The following is a 15,911-nucleotide window of genomic DNA, read 5'->3' as shown; positions in this document are numbered from 1 at the left end:
TTAGCCTGCAGCCTGCTACAACTGAAGTCTATTGAACAGAAATAACAATTTCTAAATTGGCACTAAGTTAAAGAAAAATGAAAAGTGAGCTAAATTTTATATTTTCAAATGCTTTCAAATGCTCAATGAATCTCTAAAAGTATGATCCAAAATGGATTATCCATGGGACAATCTATGCAGAGCCAGGAGTTGGACTCCCATAATCCTTGTGGGCCCCTTCCAACTCAGAATATTCTACAATAAGAAATTGTTCCATGAAAATTTGGAAACTGAATCTCTCTACTTAATTGTGACATTTTACTTCTGATGCAGAACTCCTGTGGTTGTGGTCTCCACTGAACCAGGGAACACTCAGAAAACACACAGGGGAGACCACAGCAGCCTTGTGTGACAACTGGTGCTAAATGTAAAACTTCCAGGGACAGCAGAACAATTCCCTCTCTTCGCTGACTCAGCACCAGCTTTTTTTTCAACACTGACAGCAATTACTGGGAATTAGCATCAAGTGGCCTAGGGCTGTGGGACAGACAGATATCCCACAGGAGTATGGTAAGAAAAGGCCTCCAGGTGAAAGCAGCTTGAGATTTGGAGCCAACAAGTGCTGACCTACTGAAGGAAGATGGATCAAGTACAAATCCCTGTCGTGCTCAGCCCTCACGAATATACAACCATTCAACATTAATTTTCTATTTTTTTTCACAAGCTGACATTTCAACCCCCTGCTTCTATTTCTGGCTGCATAACTTTGCATCCTGCATTCCCCATGTATAAAGAACAGGATTCTTGTGTACAAGTATATTTTTTCCTCCAGCAATGCATAAGGGAGTGGGTGTTCACATATACGTAAAGCATATGTGTGAGCATTCACCCACATTAACATTTTTTGGTTGTCAGTGGCTAGGTCTGTGTGCAAGTAATCATAAGACAGATTGAGACACAACAGGTTATCATACAACAGGTTGAGTCCCATCTGCAAAATTGAATCAATCGTGCTGTCAGCAGAGATTTAGCTCACAAAGAGTTGAGTCTTACAACATATTATTGACTTAAAGGCCATGCTGGTAAAGCAAATGGTATAAATTAAGCCATTTCTCACCACAGCATTATATCCTTTAAATGTCTAACAGAGGAGCAAGCAAACAAAAAACATGGCTGTTAAAAATGTCAGGTCTGTAATTCAGTGACCACTGCTAAACCAAGGGGACTGGGATTCTTCAGGCAACTCACCTTACACACCTCAGGGATACTATCTGGAGTTTTTTTACCTGCCAGCTCAGGGTTTTTTGCATCCAAATAGCACATTGCTGTTGACACAATTTCTTCTTTCAGAAGAGCAGAGAAAAAGATGAGCAGAGAAAAAAGTCTTCTGAATTGTGCTTCTCTGTTTGCTCTGGGGATCTGAGGAAGCAGGGAGAACAGATGGGCAAAGTAGCATGTGCAAAAGCACCTTTAAACCCAGCAAGTCACTCAACAGAAGATCTAAAAGGGACCCTTCAGCTGTCATTTTCCCAGTGGTATCACATAACATTTTTGGGCCAGGGTTTTTATTTTGTTGGTGGTTTTTTGATAACAGGTGTTTTAAATATTAAGCTGAAAATGATAATGTCTGTGGGACTTTTGGTATTGACAGCATTCAGTTAGTCCAAGAAACCAACAAGCTCTGTCCACTGGGCCACAAATCCAGGAAAGGGCTATGACTTCAGAACTGCCCAATTCTGCTATACAGAAATCACTACAACGAGCATGGGTAGGGTACAGCTGAGTTCTGTTCTCACCACAGCATTTTATTTCCTGAGTCTGGGTAGCTCCTCACAACAAAAAGGAATTACATCTTAGCAGCATTTACCACCCACAGACCCTGACAGATTTAGCAGGACATACGGTGATTCAGTACACAGAGGGTGGATTAAAAATAGTGACGTTGTGGCTAAGTTGCCTCCACTGTGTCTCTAAACACTGACAGCCTCAAAGCAGCCACTTACAACACTTGAAAACTAGCTGTGCTATTGGAATTGTGCATCCACACACCAAGTTAATGAAATTTCTCCTGGACATGAAGGCAGCGAGGCCAGAAAAAAACCAATCTGGCCAAAAATCCTGATTGCACAGTTACTGAACAAAACCACTACTTCCCACTATGCATTTCAGCTTTAAAAACAAATGAGTCAAGGAGTGGAGAGAGCAGCACAGCACAAACTCAGTAGCATCACTGTACCCCAGGATATACTAAAATGCATAGAGAAGTGCTCAAATATACAGAGAGACTGTTCTACTTCCATTGTCTGCAATCAGTATGTTTGTTCTGGGATAAAACAAACACCCATAATCAATACTGAAGGAATGGTGGACTGTGTCTCATATACTTGAGCAACTGATCAAGAAATAATTTATCCCTGTGCAAGTCTTGCCCTTGTAAGTCTGCCAAGGTCAGTGTCACCTTAGGTTATCATCTGTTGGAAGTGCTGGCTAAGTTAAACTGCCTAGAGCAAGCTTTAAACTTACATACCCGACTTCTTTGACAAAATGTCTGTGCCTTACTTTATCTGAATTAGCAATCCCCTGATAATGCAAGGCACATATTTCCCCTGTGCTTCTTATTCTCTGTCCTTATTTCCCTTTTTGGTTCAGCTAAGTCTTCCATATGCAGACCAAGACTTCACTACAGAGAACATACAAGCATCATTCAGCTGACATTCACCATCATATGTCCCTCTTAAGAGATAATTCAAATTAGATTTAAATCCTGGTAAGGTGTTTTTTTTTTTTTTTTCCATTAAAAGGTTGCTGTATGTGCAGTTTCTTAAAGTGATTTAATTTTTTTTTTCTTCAACTCACCATAAAACCAGTAATCACCTTAGCAAGTATGCTGCATCACCATCATGAGTCACAGACTAGGAACTAAATCCCACTATTCAGTAATCTGAATGCAGGTTTTTGCTTTGGTCACAGTCTCACCAAGTGTCCCAAAGGCAGTAGCACCTCTCTGGCCTGCTCTGTGCCTTCACATCAGCTCAGGCCCTTTGTTTCATTGAAAGTTTAGGAACTTTAGGCTTATTTCAGTGCTTAAACCAATTCTAAATGAGTTCTTAAACTCCAAAGTCACGTCACTGCTTTTTTAAGATGTAAACATGTTTTTTCATTCAAATCTGACAGTATCACCACTAACTTTTATTTAGAAATTCAATATTAGAAACTGGAACTGCTTGGATGCAACAGAGGATTTTAATAACAAGGTATTCCCCAGATAAACCTGGCAGGAGCAGAGCCCATGCAGCCTGGGTAGGCTTTGCAGCACTCCAAGAGATTAGGAGCAAAAGCTCTCAGAAATCACTTTTCCAAACTGAATCTGGATCAGTTATTCCATTGGAAAAAGTGATTTTTCTTTTATTATACCACACTACCAAATGTCTAACCTCTGAAAATCATTCTTTAAATGTAAAATAATTAGCACTCTGAAGGAAAATTGAGAAAATATTTATACTTTAAATAGCAAAAACTAAATTCACAGACTTCTGTGTTGCTGTTTTAGTTAAATCAGTCACATTTTCTACTTTGGCTGCTTCCAGCAACAATTCAAGTTGCAAAGTCTCTGTCCTGTGCAAGGGCCTGTACAATACCAGAAGAGCAGAGAGCCATTCTCTCAAGGAATGAGCCCATTATGAATAGAACCCGAACAGATGCGTGGCATCTTGCAGAACCTGGTTAAAAAAGAAAGATAAACATTAACCTCTCAGCAAGATCAGATTGTCCAACAAAAGGCACAGTTGGTATGGAAAGACGAACCTTTGCTCCACTGTCTCCTCTTCAGAGCTAAAAACAATAGTGAATCATGCCAGTAGCAGTTTTGCTATTTAGCTTTACAACTTCAGGTCATTAGGCTTGGATGGACAGAATCATTCCCTTCCTACCACAGATCACATGAACTGATACTAAGGAACACTCAGGACTGGATACTGACCAGCCCTTGCTTTCAAAACTCACTAAGATAGCCCCAAACAAACCAAATGAATACATTCAAGTTCAATAGGAGAGGCAAGAGTGAAACTACCATTACAACTAGGAAAAAAAGGGAAGTTTTACATAAAGCTCTGAATAATATATCCCTTGACAATTTTCCCCATTTAGCACATCCCTGTCTTGTTTTTCTGACTCTTTTTTTTGTATTTCTGATCAAGACAAATGGTTTAAAAGTGTGCATGAAGACATTATTTTAAAAGCTAGTTGATCTAGAGGGCAGAGAGACCAGATGATCTGGAGAAGGCTGAATGGGAGACGAATTACAAAAAGAGACATATTAAACATTTTTTAATTGCCTTGTAGCTTCCCAGAGAATCTCCCAGAAAAGGCACTAGTCCACCTGTTCATCTTATTTTCAGGTAAGTACTTTTAAAAATAAGTCAGAGGAAGAGATAAGTATAGACTGACAAGGATGTAAGGGAGAAAGAATGAATGGTCTTCAGACACTGAAAGGAGAGGCTGTGCAACCAACCAGAAGGACCAGAATCATCTTGTATTCTAAAAAAAGCAGATTTTGTGTTCTAAAAAAAACAACCAGATTTTCCTCATCCCCGCATATACATTGGGGGCGGGGGGGGGGGCATCATTTTAGAACTGTTTCATGAGGTCCAATCTCTTAAAACTCATAGAAACTCTGCTCACCCCTACCTCCTCCATTTCTGAGTTCAAGTGTAGGAGGTAATACAGAGGATCCACATTTGCTCTTGTAGGAAATTTGGCTGTAGTGCTGGTGAGCAGAGTCACCATAGCCTGAATGACTGCCTTGGAGCAAGACAGGAAATTCACAGGAGAAATGGAAAGCTGATGAACAGGAAAATCCCTACATCATCCAATTGTTCAGATCAGGGAAAAACTAGCAAATGGATTTCCAAACTAACAAACAGCAGCCTTGTGTTAACATTCACAGTAAGCTGCCAGTCCCACTGGCTACTGAAACCCTGCTGCACCTCCCTGCACTGCCTGGAGTTTGTACTTCAGAGGAGATTTTATGATAACAGAATCACTTGATGGCAAGGACAGAAAACCTCAGCGTATGGAAAATATTTTTTCTAACACTGTAAGTATATACGCACTACCAAAGGACTTTTTCCTCTCCAATAAAACAACCGAGGAATTAAACTAAGATTAAGAATGGCAAAAAGGGATCATAAACAGCAAATGCTAAGATGACCATAGAGCTGCAGCTGGGAGCTGCTACATTGTTCCTTGGGAAAAAAAAATTATCAGATCAGATTTATAACTGTTTTCCCTGAAAGTCTGCATTCTTAAATCACAGCTTCAAACAGGTCAGGATGGCAAAAGTCATGAATCATTTACCTGTGATACTAATGCACTGCAGCAACACCTCCAGTTGACATAAATCTGAGCTATTTTAAATGAGTGCCCCCTTACATTTATTAATATTCTAATAACATTGGCATGCTAAAAAAAAGTTCAAAATACACTTTTTTTCAGTCCTGTATCCTTGGCCTGGCTGACATATGGACTTCCTGAGCACCACAGATCTACCTGCTCTAAGTACAAGGTTTCTCAGACAGCCTTTTGGAATAACCAAGAAAACTCTTCCACATGCAGAACTCAGGGTTAAAAAATACACTTTTTAGTAGCATCCAAGAAACACGCCTCCTAGTACAACAAGGCTACTGCAGAAAGGCATCTTTCATCTTGGTTTTGACAAAACTCCTCTACCCACAGTGAACATAATTTATCTGATGGATTTCTCTTTGAAATGAGAAATGAAGTCTGTCTCTGTAACTTTACTGAATATGAAATAAAAATTAAATAGAATCTAAATATACCCAACACTTTCCCGCTCTCCATCCCTCACATGAATCCAGTATCACTCTTGTGCCTAAACAGAAGCATTAGAGGCACCACTCATCCATTTTTCAGTGTAAAAAGCAACCTTGTAAATGCTAAGAACCAGCATAAGAACCTTGGAAAGACTGTCAATGAGCGTAGCGTATTTTTTGGCATTTCGTTCCTGGGTTATGGGGTCTTTTTCCTTAGTTTCTTACTCTTATTCAGCATATATGTATACATCTCACTATTTATCTTCCTCCCTACCCATTCACCTATCCATAAGATTAATAAGGGGCATGCTAAGTGCATTAGTGCATGGCTGCATGTAAAGACAGGTATGTACCCCTCCTTTATGATCAGATGACCCTTCCTGCGATTTCTTCCACTGGCATCTCTTACTGCCACTGTGCAGAGGCATGTCCCATCATGGCCTAATTTTCAAGAGATCATAGGCATAATGGAGTTTGGCTTCACCTACACACATTGTGCAATCATTCATATATTTTATCTGGTGAATATTTTCATTGGGATTTCCCCCTTGAACTAAAATATCCTAGCCTCTACAGACCAGCCTAGTCTTGACAAAATCAGTCCGAGTCAGTACCTTCCTTGTGCTGGTCTCTAAGACAGATGCACTGGATCAGGGCAGCAGTGACAGGTGAGACACAGGCTACCAGCAGGGAAGGACTCTGCTAGACTTGAAAGCTGGATTCTTCCATCTGGGCAAACACTTCTGAGTGTCAAAAGAGAAGGGGGCAAGGCCTGAAACAACAGCCTCTCTTGTTGGGACATGAATCCCACAGGGCAGAGTGAGGGGGAGTTTTAAAATGTGGGTACTGTGCTGAAACAGCCATGTCACACCCTCCAGCTCACCCATGTAACTCCAGATAGAATTAATCTGGAATTATATCTGAAGAAAACAGACTGTATCATCCATACTTCTTCCCTGGCCCCACAGAAGAACCCCAGGCCTTGGAGAAGAGAACAAGGAGTGCAGAGAAAAGAGCATTGTGATGTTATGAGTCAGCAATGGAAAGAACTGCCCAGGATGATTATCTCTAAACTCAAGAAGGGATAGAGTGGGACCCAGGATTGTGGCTGCACCAGCTTGGTGCTCCTCCAGAATGGTTGTGGACTTTTTGGGGGGGTCATGGTCCCCCTTCAGAGGAGAAAAGAATGTTCTGCACTTTTACAAGATCAAGACAAATGTCTGTGTATTTTCATTTTTACTACTGCCCATGATAACACCATTTTATCTTAATTCCTTTAAGCTGGTAATTGCAATCAAAGCTATTTTATAAGTCCAATTTACAGGAGACCAAATTATTTATTATTTATTTTCAGTTCTAAGTGGATCATTTGTGTTTTCTCTGAGTAAGATGATGTGTACAAAATATCCCTAAAAATGTCAACTAAGTGAAGAGATACTGCTTCTCTCTCATAAATACCCATTGCTTTCAGAATACAAATCATTCTTACACAAACACAGCAATAGCATGGTAGGCTTCCACAGAGTATTAGAAATACATACAAGAAACCTCCACTCTATGCCATGAAGTTCTTACAGCTAAAAGATTTACCCAAGCAAGTAGTGCTGTTGACTTCCATCCACACACCATTGCAAATCACCTCTTGCTAATTCACCTCTTAGTACTGCTCTAAATCTAACTCCCAGTTTAGCCTAACCAAGCAACTCCTCCCCACACACTCTCCAGTATCCCCCACCTTTCCCCCTGCCATTCCTGAATGACACAGTCTTTCTGGATACCCACAATTACCAACCATTTCACTGGAAATGGGAATGCAGGCACTAAGGGTGACAGCTGTCAAGCAGCTGCTTATCAAAATTTCAGGTAAAATTGTTTATTTGCAAACACACATGGAAGTCTTAAGCTATTGACTAGCTTTTGTGTGGATCTAATCTATTATCACAGGGCCATTCAGTATATACAACTTTACCCAGTCTGCAGAAGTAATATACAAATTCACTTGGGTGCAATTTATTGTGGCAATAACCATACTGTTTACATCCTGATCAAGTACAAAGAGTTGGTCTAATATCCCCAAGGACAACAGACTTTGTAAATAAGCATATTTTGGGATGGGAGGGCTCTGAGATTTATTCCTGATGCTTTCCAGTTGTGACTTTGAAAAATCCTTGCAAGCCCTTCAGAATGAGCAAGGTAAAGATGACCTTTTTGATAGCTGCTGGTAAAATATCTGATCTTGTATTAAGCATAAACTTAGCTGTGACCTTCACTAAACCAGAAAAATGGAAGTTCCATCATTAAGAATCACAACACCTCCTGTGCTGGCAGCAACACATGAACGTTGGGGCAGCTCCAGCTAAACTTCAGGTCCCAGGCTGTCAATTAGTCCATAACTTCTGAAAGACTCTTTGCTGGGGCAGTCTGCATTCTTCCAGCCTGAGCCAGGAAAGTGACAGCAGCAGTCAGGATGGCCCAAGACATAGCACTGATGGATTTCTACTGACAAGCAGCACAGTGGAGGAAGTAACACTTGGGAATCCCACACTAGAGATGGAAATCCTCAGACTCCTATGTTACAGCAATGACAATTTGAGTTAGACTTGACAAAAACATTTATAAAGGTTTGAGAATGAAGCATTTCAATAGATGGTAGAGTTTCCAACCTAAAGTCTCAAATGGTAACATGCCTGAGGTAAATGTGTAACTCCTGTGTTCTGGGCAGGAGGATAAATTACAGGCACTTCTGAGCTCTTTTCCAGTCCTATTTCTGTGACTCTGCTCTCAAGTGTGTTGTCCCATGTCTTGAAAGATGGAAATAAAATTTCTGTTCCATAGTTTTTTACTGTACACACTCAAGGGTGCTAATGACAGAAGTGAGAACAGGACCCCATGTTTAAAGGCTTTTTTTCCTGAGCATCTTCTCCTCCCTCCCAGCATGTATGACAGCTTTTCTCTTGAATCTGTATCTGTATCCTGACAGATAAACAGCTATCAGTTCTGCTGCCTTTCTGCAGTACCACAAAAGATCTGAAGACTTTGCATTTTCAAAGACAACCTCTTCTTTTTAGCGTGTTCTCTCAGTCTCCAGAATGCGAGTCCAATGATATAATGATTCCTCTAGTTCATGTGCATGCCATATCTCATTTTTTCTTTAGCAGTGTAAAATAGTGTATTTTTAGGATATTATCTCATGATACCCTTGATTACCCAACTTCTACATAATCTAACCCTTAGTAATATAACCTATTTTCTTCCTCAGGCTATTGTAAGCTGTTTCCTCTTTTCAGTTTGTAAATTTTTCTAGTTAAAGAATTTTTCTTTACACAGAAACTCTACTGCACCCTTAGCTGTGCTTCACCATATGCAGAAAGGATCAAGGGACCAAACCTGTTTCATCCTTCTGTGTCCTCTGCATTACATCTTATGTTTTCATGAGCAAACATTTGTAAGCTGAACCCATATTTTTATGGGAACACGTTAAACATCCACTGATTTCTAAAAGAGGAATGGGCAGTATAAGGCAATGGCATTCAAGCCACAGTCTACATGGAGCTGCCTGTCACGCAATGATCTTCTAACTGTTCAAGTATGTTAGAATTAATTTAAAACACATGCAGTACTTTTCTAATGTTGCTCTTTCGTGTAAACTGTGATCATGAACCACATGACTGAGCAAGGCAGAAACACCCTTTCTCTTAATATGGACTTTACCCCATGAGAAACCTGCATAATACCATTTTTCAGGGCTCTACCTAGCTCATGACACTTTTTTTTGCTGTTATTCTGAAGATGTTTTTGGTGTCTGGAAAAATGCCATGTGTTATCTCAGACATAAAGGAGTCACACAAATAAATCACACTGGAAATTTCCCTAAATTCTATTTACAGAAGAAAGTGATGGATGAAGATCCAAAGGATCTCTTCCCTGTATATGACAACACCTGTTTCTTATGTGAAATGTGTCTTCAAGACATTAATCTTTCTACAGCCATTTCTCCATCTACAAAGGAGCACAATAAAACTTATGTATGTTCCTTTATAAAGTGCTTTAAACTCCATGGATGAGAAGGGCTATATGAAAAAAAAGTCAAATTTTTATTACTGTTGTTACTATTAAGGTACCACAAGCAAGAATATTTGTCAAATTATGGGTTTAATGAGATAGGTTTATCAAAAGTAAGTAGGGGTGCTGGCAGAAAAGCCCCTATACTCCTTTCTGAAGTTGGTCATCAGTGACAAAATCAATTAATACAAAAATGTTCCTGATAAATTCTAGACCCTCCCTAGCTAAGAAAATCTTGGTACAATCCCTTAACCACAAGCAGAAGAGCAACCCAGGATGGACACTACTCGATTTAAAAGATTCAAAAGGTCACAAATGTGGAAACATATTTGCCCCACAGGATCTCAGTGAGCACAGATGGCACCACCAACTACTTCCACTGTTTATAGTATGAGGAGAAAGAAACATTCCAACTCAGATAAACCCCATCAGCAGCCCAGCTGTTCAGGAAAAGCCATTGGGACCCCCCCTGAAAAGCAGGAGGTCAAGTTTGGTGCCAACAAAAGCAATGGGGCAGTCAGACAGAAGGTGAGTGTGGACACCAAGAACTGCTGTTATAAACCACTGTGAGAATTAATAGATGTACAGCCCATAATTGGTTTCATAATGCTCTGCCTGTGCCACCTCAAAGGAAGTAGCTGAAGAGATGTAAAACCAAGTGAGGAGATGCCAGTTTCACAGTTAAATTGCTGAATTTGGTAGGATCCTTGTATCTTCAGTCCCTTAATATCTTAGCAAAGCAAATTCTTCCACTTAGTGAATAAATTGTACACACTACACCACATTATCCCTTGAGCTCATTTTCTGACTAAGCAATGCTCAACAGTAAGTGTAGCCCAGCCTTCAATCACTTTGCACTGGCACACAGCAAATATGAATTCAGGCCATACTTTGTTGTCCTTTTCCTGCCTAAAACCTCATGAAAATGCACAGCACAAGTGCAAGGTTTCCTGCTTCTAATAATGTGTATTTTGTTATAAAAGTAAATGAACTGCAATCAGAGTTCAACAATATTTAAAAAAAAAAGTTGACTACATGATCAATCCTGTAGAAAAAAAAAATTATAGGAATCTGTAAAAGTTAAAAAAAATAGCATTTTCCTAATTCTGGTAAGAATATTTAATTATTAAACCCCACAAATAGCAACAACAAAAATCATGAATAGTAAAGAACCTTCTACTTTGATAAAGCTCAGTTTATGCTTTGCTAAAATTTCTATTTCTCATTCTGGTAACATTTTCTTTGGAAGGTTCACGAACTCCCTCATAACACGCCCACAAAATCACTTATCTACTTTACAGATGAGAAAATCAAGCAAAGCAGAATTAATTAATTCTCCTAAAGTTGTAATCATCCCTAATACAGAGATCAAAGATACTCTATTGCAATCCTGAGAGTAAGGGAGCAAAGCAGCGAAGCAAAAGTTAACCTCAGTCTCCAAATGACACAGCACATCAGTGATAAAGGCCCTTCTTGCACAGTGCTAAGAAACTGATTTAAGATTAATCTATCAAATATGCCCACCTCTCTCACGGCTGTAGGCAGATGGATGTGCCACTAAGACAAATGATGAACTGCCATCCTCTGATGTCACCAGCCTTGCCATTTGCAATTCTGAGCAGCATCAGAATGGTGCTTAACTGCTGGGAACAGAGGTTGCATGAGGTACATCTGGGACTGAGATCCTGTCACTGTGGAAAAAATCTTTTCCTTTCAAAACTGAGCTTCTCCAATAAGCTGGAGGTTAAAAAAAATCCTGCAAAATAACTGATGATCTCATCAAATGTACAAGGAACTCGAGGCTGAAATGTCTATTTTGCTTGACAAGAAAAGCAGACACACTGAGAAGGAGACAGTAAAATACATTAACTGCAGACTTAGTGAGAAGGTATAAGGAAACATTCAGAGTTTTCAGAAAACCTTCTTTATAATCCCAAAATCACATGTAAGGCACTTATGGCGAATCTCTGGCTGGCTTTTCTTGCCAGAAACAACTGCAGGTTACCAAAAAGTCAGCCCTATCAAAGACCTGCATCATCATCATCATATATCAAAAACTTGTATTACCCCAGGGAAACAAGTCCACCACCCTCAGAAACCTGAGGGATGTGGTTTTGATGGCCACTACGTCCAAAGTCAATGATCAGTTACCATAACAATGGCATAACCAAAATTTCAATCAAATGCAATACAATCACAGAGCAGTAACAATTCAGCCTTAGTCTAGAGAAAGAAGCTCACCACAATTCTTCATGGACTCTCTAATATTCAGTATGTTTGAAGGTTTCACAACATGCCAGATTTCTTTGCAATTGTGCATGATGTACTTGCCAGCTTAAAAGCACTACTGATGTGCAAAGATGTTCCCTGCAGAACATGCAACCAGGGGAAAACCACAAATTGATTACAATGCTAAAAAAAGAACATTTTTTGCCCTGGGAGCTTCAGGGAACCAGAAGCTGAATATAACCCAGCATCATCTTGTAATGACAACAAAGGAAGCCAGGATGTCTGAGCAGGAGGAGAGCTCCAAGGCACAGGATATTCCTCAGCTCTGTTCAGTGCCAATGAGGCACATTCCACAGGGAAGTGGTTCCATGAGAGCAAGCTCATGGCCTGAATGACCAGCAATCCAGAAAGTACAATGAAAACTTAGGAGAAATTCAGAGAAACTGGAGCCATCCAGGCTTTGGAGGAACTGGAGTGTGCATTTCTGCAGCAGAAAGTCAAAGAGATGAAACAGACCATGAAATACAGCCAGAACTCTGATGTGCTCAAGGCCAGGAGGCAAACAAGGTCATGGCCCTCTCCAAGCCTATATGATGTGTGCTGCAGCCCTGAGACTCTGCACTGGGCCCTGCAGAAGAACAGAGTTCACCCAAATGACCCATGACAGCAAAGCAGACACATGCCCAAGTCACATCTGGGTACAAGACCACATAACAAATATCAAAACCAGCAGCTTATTGAACTTTTTTCCTTCTCTTTCCTTTGAGATTTCATCATCCTCCACTATTTTAATATAGTTGCAGGAATTTGAAATATATTTAAAAATTCATCATTACAGCTATTATCTCCATACTAATTTCACAGTGAACTCTGTACAATACCTTAAAACTCCTGGGTAAGTTGTCATCAGCTCCATCCACTACACATGTCATTTCTCCTCATACCAGACTTCCCAGCCTGCTCCTGCTTTGTCTCTTTTTTTTGTCCCTCCTGATGAGGAGCAGCTGAGGGAGCTGAGGAGGCTCATCCTGGAGAAAACAAGGCTGAAGGGAGACCTTATCACTCTCTACAGGAGGGTGTAGCTAGGTGGGTGATGGCCTCCTCTCCCAGGTAACAAGCAACAGGACAGGAGGAAATAGCCTCAAGTTGCACCAGACGAGGTTTAAACTGGATATTACAAACAATTTCTTCACCAAAAGGGATGTCAAACATTGGAACAGGCTGCTCAGGGAGGTGGTTAAGTCAGCCAACCCTGGGGCATTTAAAAGATGTGTAGATGTGGTACTTGGGACCACAGTTTAGAGGTGGCCTCGGCAGTGCTGGGTTAACACTTGGGCTCAATGATCTTAAAGGCCTTTTCCAACCTAAATGATTCTGTAAACAAAAATGATTAGATGAAAGCCAGAGGCTGAAGTATGACACATACACTTTATCCTCAGTATCAACAGTTTTAAATACATTAGAGATGAATGAGGGATATTGATAGCTGAAAGGCTTGCTCATTTGAGTTCACTTCTATAGCAAATTTTTTCGCTAGGTTCACTTTTGCAAAAGTCAAAGTGTAGTAAACAAAGTTATTCTCTGTAGGGTTATTGACAAGAAAAAAAGAGTTAGAAGTAGTATTGACTTGGGATGAAATGGTAGAACATGACAATCAATAGAGTTTAGTCAGATATAAAACAGAAGGAGTCACATAAGTCACGACAGTATTATTACAGGAGACAAATCCTGGTATCAGCCAAGGAAAGGAAGAAGCTGTAAATGGGATCCAAAATATAAGCTACAGATTGCTTTTTAGAAAAAAATAACCCTAAATTATTCATTTTAATGTTTTAATATGCGAGGTAGTTTTTATTTCAGCATATTGTCAGTTCTGTTTTTCTAAAGCTTTTGAAACAAATTCTTTCCACCTCCATAGTATTTTCATTAAATGTCATCAAAGCTCTTTTCAAATCTCTGAGAGAAGTATGATTATTCTTATTTAACAGATAATGAGAAGACTGAAGGAGACTGGAGCTACATTTTCCAAACTAGACAGTAAAGCCACATGCCTTGTGTCTAAATACAAAAATCCATAAAATGAGAGTCCTACAGAAATGAAATTTTCAAAGGTCCCAGAAAATCACAACTGTGGTCAGCAGCTGCTTACAGAGTTCCCAAGAGCTGCTCCCAGAGTTCTGGGTCGCAGGCTGGGGAGCCAAAAACTGAGCCCTCACAGCAAACACAGCAAGCTACATAAGCACAATGAGCCTGCTCACAGATACAACAGAGCCTAAAAGAGGAGGCATGCTAATTCACAGTCCTCTGTTCTAATTACAAAGCTCATTATTTTTACCACTCAAATGACTCGGGGTGAAAGAAACCCACTAACCGTATATTCTACCACATGCAAAGACTGTACATTTGCTGGGATTTACACAGTGCCTACTTTCTGAGCACAACCACATTGGAAAATAATAGCAATAATCAGAACTGCAATGAATGTTTTTCACTGGTGATTATGCCCACGCACAATCGTTCAGTGCATTGCCTTTTCCCAGACTCTGGTCCAAAAATACCCCCAAGTTATTGAAAGATACTAAAGTGATTTACAAATGAAATTTGATACAGAATTAGTTACACTACTGAGGTGAAAGGCAGCAGTGTTAGTAATGATCAGCATTGCACAATGATTTATTGCAGGTTGGGATGAAAACTATTCAATTTGAGGGAGCTATAAACCATATTTTGAAGAACCTCTTGCACTAATTGGCTAAATAAGTGTTGACAATCAAACTGTGGGATATGCAGAGCCTCAGGGAGGAGGGGGCCTTGGAGCAGCTTTATTTTTGTGAATGGAGCCATAAGAAGGACAGGAGCACGCACAACTCTAATCTGGAGAAAGGCCCAGGACAGACTGAATAGCACCACCACACTGAAACACGAGCTGCCCAGGAAATCAAGGGTTACACAGTTGCAATAAAATAAATTAAAATTAAAAAAGAAAAAGCTGTTGCTAAAGAGGGATATGTAGTGACTGCAACAGTTTAAAAGCTTTTTTAGCTGGAATCACATTTGCAGTCACAGGATTTCTATTGGAAAATGGCATTATCGTCTCCAGAGAGAAAACTAGGCCTGAATCAGGAGAAGGATGGACAAGATGACCTTTTGAAGCCTTCTTTAGCTGTATTCCTGTAAGTCCATATTCAGTTACAGAAAACATGTCTGGACTAGAGCTGTTGTGGCTTAGGCATTCAAGTTAGAAAATTTCGGCATAAGTCTTTGGCAAGAGAAGAAGCCCAAGCAATTTTTATATTGAGCTCTGTCTGCCATTAGTGATGTGATTCAATCATAAAATGGCTTATTCCCCCAACACAAACATATAATACCATGCTGGAGTAGGAATGTGAAGCTGCTCTCATATCACAGCTAAGTTCATTTTGCAGCAAAGCAGTTTACTTTAAGACTTTTGCAGTAATCCAAGTCTAATTATGGAATCAATTAAAAACAATTTTGTAATTAAAAGTACCTCCTGAAATATCTCACAGGCTCAGTAATTTAAATGATAGTGTTAAAAAGGTAATTAAAATTAAAAGGCCAAATAAAGCTGGGTCACTCCTCCACTAGGAGAGTGCTGAAGGACGTTGCATTTCCAAACTCGAATCGTCAGCTTCCTCCCGAAATTTCTGCTTTCCCCAGATGTACGGGGATTTCGCACTAAGAGTCATCCAAGAGACGTCTGAGCGGACCGCGGCGGGGCAAGGCTTTTTTTTTTTTTTTTTTTTTTTTTTTTTTTTTTTTTTTTTCCCTTTTTTTCTAAAAAAAAAGCCT

General features: G+C 39.9%; 1 protein-coding gene across 1 annotated transcript in view; it reads right to left on the bottom strand.

Annotated features, from left to right (window-relative positions):
* SUSD4 (sushi domain containing 4) overlaps positions 1-15,911 on the bottom strand; it is a 70,011-nt gene that overhangs the window by 53,126 nt on the left and 974 nt on the right. The gene's annotated exons all lie outside the window — the stretch shown is intronic.

This window comes from Pyrgilauda ruficollis, unplaced genomic scaffold (assembly GCF_017590135.1).
Source record: "Pyrgilauda ruficollis isolate IOZ18807 unplaced genomic scaffold, ASM1759013v1 scaffold263, whole genome shotgun sequence".
Lineage (NCBI taxonomy): Eukaryota > Metazoa > Chordata > Aves > Passeriformes > Passeridae > Pyrgilauda > Pyrgilauda ruficollis.
Note: the sequence above shows the minus strand (reverse complement) of the source record. Positions and strands in the feature narration are given on the sequence as shown.